A 6,464-nucleotide genomic window follows, 5' to 3' on the forward strand; every position below is an offset into this window, starting at 1 on the left:
ATATATATATATATATATATATATATATATATATATATATATATATATATATATATATATATATATATATAGTAACATTATAAGTGTATTTGCTGTCACTTTTGATCAATTTAATATGCCCTTGCTCCTTTGCTGAATAAAAGTATAAATTTATTTTTAAAATAAATAATTAAATAATCTCTGAGGGAAGGAATCAAATTTTCATAGGCACAAGTGATGACAATGAATAAAGTTACATGGAATCATATGTACTCGCTGAAAATAACAACAGTGATTCCATTCATGCCACTAATACTCTATTGATGAGGTCTCCTACTGTTCTTATCAAATCACAGCTAAAATGTTTATGTATTTCAAAAAGAATACTAAGCATATGAGCTAATGACAGTCAACTGAAGTGTAATGCACGAAACAAATTAGCGATATATATTTAGAGATAATATCTGGGAGTGAACTTTATGCTTCAATTAAGACTTAGCCTGCAGCGGTTTAACACACCCAAAAGCCTGTTTGGATGAATGCACTCTAAATCTATAAAACTCCTGCTTCTCAAACAGCATATTTACAGGAATAGTAGCTCTTGTGCCTCTGTTTGCCCACTCTGTCATGTCAATTGTATGTGTGACTAAAAGATTTAAATAGATGTTTCAGATAATCAATTCTCTCAGAGGCAATGTTTAGCTAATTTAAATGACCGAAATGAAGTTCCAACTCCCAGAAATGACCAAACGCCTGGACCAGCTTACGACAGAAATCATGGGAAAATGTAATATTGTCCCTGATAATACCACAAAAGAGAATACAAATCTCTAAAAAGGTGTGGGAAGGGGGGTGGCTTTCAAATCTCCCTAAAAACTGAAAATCTCCCTGATATCGTTCAATAGATCCCCTCTTCTCCCCTCTATTAACAGGCTTAGAAAGTCCTCTCTAATGAATATCTGAGCCAATCCCGTCCATCTTTTATAAGGCAAGGCGCTCCATCCAAATTACTCTCCTCCAGAAAACAACCAGCTACCAGCAAGTGACTCAAGGTTACAGAGTCTTTCACAGAGCTCTATTACTCTCTCTTGTTGGATTGCACTGATTTAGAGTGCTTTCACACCTGTAGATCGATTGCTTTGTTCTGAAAGAGAGATTACAATTATTACAATGTTGCTTTTTATTCTTGGTGTGGTTCACTTTCAAACGATAAAGTTTCTAAACGGACCAAATTTGTTAATACAATTAGTAAATTAGTAAACTGTTGTCTCATTGGTCAAAATTTCACGGTTTATTTTCCGGAATTCCACTTAGCTGTCACTGTCCGTCAGGATGGAACGATAACAGCTTTGCGGGCTTATTGTTGGGTTTTTTTTTTGTAACTGTCCTTATATTAATTTATCATTTTGAGCAGGAGTCCAGGATTCATCGGGAAAACATTTTTAAAATGCACCTACTAGGAAGAAGAGCAATAAGACGGCATTATAAAATGAAAAAGTGCGCTTTTTTATTTTGAATGGCGAAAACGTGCTCATCCACAGACATTCACTGGTTCATTTTGAAGTATTAGCAAAACAGCAAAGCTAATGCTTTTCACGGAACCTACGTAATTACCCATCATAAATTGTGATATAGCCTAAGTGTCACAGATCGGCCAGACTCAGTCACCTCCCAATCATCACAACGATCCCTCTCACCTGAGCTTTGAACACCTGCACCTGTCACCAATCAAGCACCTTGTTACCAGTCTGCATAAGAGCACACACCTCAGACACCCTCACTGTCCGGTTGCATATACACGTAGAGGACTCAATGACTTTGCTACTACTTCCATTTGAATGCTTCCTACATTACTTACCGCCTGTGTTCCTTCTAGTGTCTCCTGTTCCTCCTAGTTCCCGGATTGCTGAGGTGTGTGCTCCTCCTGCCCGCATTCCAGCTCCTGTACAGCCAAAAAGACCCGGATTGCCCCGCTCATCATATCCTTCGAACTATTCCCTCACCATCACATTCTCTGAACCCTACCCCAGTATTTGATTTATACTAACCGGTTGCGTTAGACCTCTTCCGTTACAGAAGACCGGACCAACACCGATGGCACAGATGAGTTCCCCCCACAGCATGCACTCAGCTGCGTGGTTCTCCATCCTCGCTCGCCGGGATCTCTCCTTCTACGAGTACGCCGGGGAGTTTTGCAGGCTGGCAGCGGAGATGGCGATGGATGATGCCACCCTCAACCATCTGTTCTGGCTTGGGGCCAACTCCCATCGCCCCTTGGACATCCCAGACACCACTGGCCTGTGTTGGAGAGAAGACGTATTCTGGTGTCTGGGGAGTGTCCGGTCCCGAGCCAGAACCAGTCCGCTGCCGTCCGCGGCTTCCCCAAGCCAGCCGGCAGTTAGTGTGGCAAGCCGAGAGGGCGTTAGTGTGGCAAGCCGAGAGCTCGCTCCAGTGTGCCCGCCAGCCGCTGGCCTCTCAGCATTGCTGGACATGGCGCTGCCCCTGGAGTTCACTGCTCCTATCTTCGCCCCAATGCCCGCTCCTCGTAAGTGCCTTCCAGTGCCGGCTCCAGCCCCAGAGCTCGCTCCAGTGTTGGCTCCAGCCCCGAACCTCACTCCAGTCCCAGCTCCTCGAAGGCGCTTTGATGTGCCTGCTCCTCCAGAGTGCCCTCCAGTGCCAGCGCCACATAAGCGCTACCCTGTTCCCGAGTTCAGCCCAGGGAGGGCTCCTGTTCCCCGGTTCAGCCCAGGGAGGGCTCCTGTTCCCCGGTTCAGCCCAGGGAGGGCTCCAGGCCCCGAGTACAGCCCCGTAGATTTCCCCAAGATAATTTTTTGGGGGGGCCATATGGCCGAGCCAGCCAAGGCCACGGAGGATCCGCCATGGCCGCCCGAGGTCCAGGATCCGCCATGGCAACCTGAACTACCTGCTCCGCCCTGGAGGCCTCCCGGGTCTCCACCCTGTACCAACCTCTAGGGTGCCCACCCCCCTCCCCGGTGGAATTGTTACGGCGTGGGACGTGCCTTTCGGGGGGGAGTACTGTCACAGATCGGCCAGACTCAGTCACCTCCCAATCATCTCAACGATCCCTCTCACCTGAGCTTTGAGCACCTGTCACCAATCAAGCACCTCGTTACCAGTCTGCATAAGAGCACACACCTCAGACACCCTCACTGTCCAGTCGCGTATGCATGTAGAGGACTCAATGACTTTGCTACTACTTCCATTTGAATACTTCCTGTGTTCCTCCTAGTGTCTCCTATTCCCGGATTGCTGAGGTGTGTGTGTGTGCTCCTCCTGCCTGCATTCCAGCTCCTGTACAGCCAAAGACCCGGATTACCCCACTCATCATATCCTTCGAACTATTCCCTCACCATCACATCCTCTGAACCCTACCCCAGTACTCTGTGACCAAATAAACCTATTTGATTTATACTAACCTGTTGCGTCAGACCTCTTCCGTTACACTAAGAAACAATTTATAGAAAACCGAGCTAAGGGGGAAAATGCACCTGGTTCCGAAACAACGTTTCCCCCCTTAGCTCTGTTCGTTTGGGCATATGTGAACATGGCAATCGCGCTCGAATCCGCGCCAAAACAATCAGTCCAAGATTGCCTGAACGAGGTGGTCTTGGCTCGATTGAAAACGAACTCTGGAGCGGTTCGGTTGTAGTGAGAAAGCAATCCGATCCAACAAACCAGGCTATATCACAATGGGTATATGTGTCAGGGGCATACAGGGGTTAAAGAAGAGAAATAAAAGAATCATCTGTCTAATCAGCTCACCTCTATTAAAGGGATAGTTCACCCAAAAATTAAAATTTGATGTTTATCTGCTTACCCCCAGGGCAACCAAGATGTAGGCATAGCCGCGGGAACGTATTTTGTCCAGGGGGGGCTGAGAAATAAAACTTGTGGGGAAGGGGGGGGTCACGTGACAAGAGTGATGCAAGAAGACACTATGATGGCTGATCCAAAATAGTTACTTTTAATAAAACTTTAATTTCTTCGTTTAATAGCCTATAAGTGAGTGTCTTTATTGTTGCTGGGTTTCCATAAAAAAAAAAAGCTATGAACCACAAACTATAAGCATTCGTTTTAAATAAGGGAAAATACCTTATATATTTGGGTTACAACGCAAGGCTATATCTTATTCATTTTGTTAATAAAAGTTAGATGTTTAATAAATGCGAATTTGCCATTGTACTATTTTATGGCTGATGTGTTTTAAGATAAATCACAAACTATGATCGTTTTAAGGTAGCCTGAGGGGAAATCCATATTCATTTTGTTTAGAAAAGTTCAGTTTAATATTGGTGAATTTATAATTGTACTATTTTATTGTATAGCCTTTTTTTCATTAATAATAATGAGCCATAAGCATTCGTTTAAAGTAAGGGGAAAATCCAAATAAACTTTCATTTATTTGTGTTACAACGTAGGTAGGCCTACATCAGCCTTATTTGTTCTGTTCATAAAAGTTTTACGTTTAATATAAGCGACTTTGTCATTGTAGCATTGCTGATGTTGTGTGTGTGGTGCCAGCGCGATCACTTGCTCTTTTTTTATAACAGTGGAATCTTAAAAATATGATTAAATCATTTTTGCTCATAAAGGTAAGAGTATACCTCATTCGGAACTGCAAAGTCTACTTTTATGTGTGTGCACTCACAATATCAACAAAACCTTGTGCTTTTGTAAAATAAGAAATACAAATGCTTTCTGATGTGCTTTCGGTCGACTCTGTCTTGAGCAGGAGCGCCTCACAATGATGAACTGAAACTCAGCGAATACTTGCCTTACTGACATGATAAATACTGTATATCTATATAATGCTTTACATTACTATTTTAAAACGAAATAATTCAAATCGAAAACAAAAGCTCTTTCATTAGCCTATGTAATCTGTAAAGATGCATTTCTCTCTAAAGGCACGTCCAATGAGGAGATGGCGAGTCAGGTTCGTCAAATTCATCTTTGCGACACTGACTCAGAAAACACTAGTTTTTGTTATAAAAAAAAAAAAGCAAGTGATCGTGCTGGCGCCTCCATGTCCTGCAGAGCACGCTTCAGCTTCCACTCTCCGCACAAACTATTGGATATGCGCCTAACAGCGCACATTTATCTAGGTTAAATGTTTAAATTAATACTGTGAAATGCACAAAGTGCTTTCTGTCTATAGATTTTATTTTAGGCAAGTCGTCCTGTTGATTTGAGCAGGCTAAATTGATCAAACATATGCTCAACTCACTGTCAGCCGCTGGCCGCTTGGTCGTTCCTTTAAAAAATAAAAAACTGAATTTAACAAACATAAAATGTTCCAAAAATATTTATAAATTAACTTAATAAAGGAACGAAACGAAATATTACCACTTTGCCATTAAAAACCGAAACTAAACTATTTTAATGGCTGCAACAGCAGCTGTGTAATGGGGGGAGAGAGAGAGAAAAGACACAGGCTCCAGTCGGACTTGAGCTGAGAATTCTGATAAGCTGTCGGACAAGGACAATTCAGGGAAATTGCAGGAAAATTAATTTCCTCATTTCAATTAAAAGTTCCCCTCAGCCGGGCCCATATGTACCTGCATACCTAGACGCTACGCCACTGAATATAATCAAAAAACCATGGCAACAAATGTTTTTTTTTAAGTCAGTTTAAGAAGTTGAAACAACTTTCACAGTCAATTTGATTCAACTTGACTCATGTTTAACCGTTGCTTCTTGTCATTGTAGGCTTAGGCTACTTTTTACAATACATTTGAATGAATATACAAATTAATAAAATGAATTTTATTTATTTTGCACATTTTCAATGTTTTTTACAGTAATTTACATTGTGTGCATTGTATGTGCATATTTGATTTCTTGTTGAAGTCTTTTGTTAAAGGGATAGTTCACCCAAAAATGATAATTTTATGTTTATCTGCTTACCCCCAGGGCATTCAAGATGTAGGTGATTTTGTTTCTTCAGTAGAACACAAACGAAGATTTTTAACACAAACCGTTGCAGTCTGTCAGTCTTATAATGGAGGTGAATGGGAATCACGGCTTTGAGAGTAAAAAAAAACATACACAAACAAAACCAAATTAAACCCTACGGCTCGTGACGATACATTGATGTGTAAAGACACGGTCTGTGCAAGAAACTGAACAGTATTTATATCGTTTTTTACCTCTGATTCACGCAATGTCCGAACTGTTTAAACTGTCCTGAGCGGCGGCGCGTCCTCCTGAGCGCGTTCTCAACAGCAGGCGTGTGAGGCGTCTTCTTCTTCTTCTTTGCTTTATGGTGGATCGCAGACTTATAAGTGCATTACCGCCACCTATCTCTCAAGTGGACCATTGACACTCCTAATTGAGATTGTTACGGAAGTTCTAAGCGGCCATGCATTCTTTTTTTTTCCCTTCTTGTTTTCTCGTTATAACGACTTATTTTCTCGTTATATCGACATAGCGAGAGTTGTTTTCTCGTTATAACGACTTAATTT

Source organism: Sinocyclocheilus grahami, unplaced genomic scaffold (assembly GCF_001515645.1).
Source record: "Sinocyclocheilus grahami isolate Dianchi unplaced genomic scaffold, SAMN03320097.WGS_v1.1 scaffold431.1, whole genome shotgun sequence".
NCBI classification, from domain to species: domain Eukaryota; kingdom Metazoa; phylum Chordata; class Actinopteri; order Cypriniformes; family Cyprinidae; genus Sinocyclocheilus; species Sinocyclocheilus grahami.